A 379-nucleotide genomic window follows, 5' to 3' on the forward strand; every position below is an offset into this window, starting at 1 on the left:
TGTATACCTATATTATACGTTAACAAGAGGGGACGGTTTAATGAATATATATTGTGAATGAAAACCTCTTTTCATTGGACTTTACCTTTTTGCTGATTCATGTCAACAGATCTGTAAATACCTTTGTAATAATCTCTTTAAAGAATTAGTCTAACCCAATTTATTATCTATAACGTACTTAAATGGATTTCTGACATGCGCAGTGACTATTTCCTATGCACGTTCACATATCATATTATCCGAGTAAAATTGAAATGTAAATAAACCTACATAGATAAGAAAAATTAGATCTATCGTCGTATATTTCATTTTTATTTACAGATTGTTTCACCTGTCAAAATATAATTATTTAAATTGACAGGTGATATCAATGTTTTAT

Source organism: Mytilus galloprovincialis, chromosome 11 (genome assembly GCF_965363235.1).
Source record: "Mytilus galloprovincialis chromosome 11, xbMytGall1.hap1.1, whole genome shotgun sequence".
In the NCBI taxonomy this organism is placed as follows: domain Eukaryota; kingdom Metazoa; phylum Mollusca; class Bivalvia; order Mytilida; family Mytilidae; genus Mytilus; species Mytilus galloprovincialis.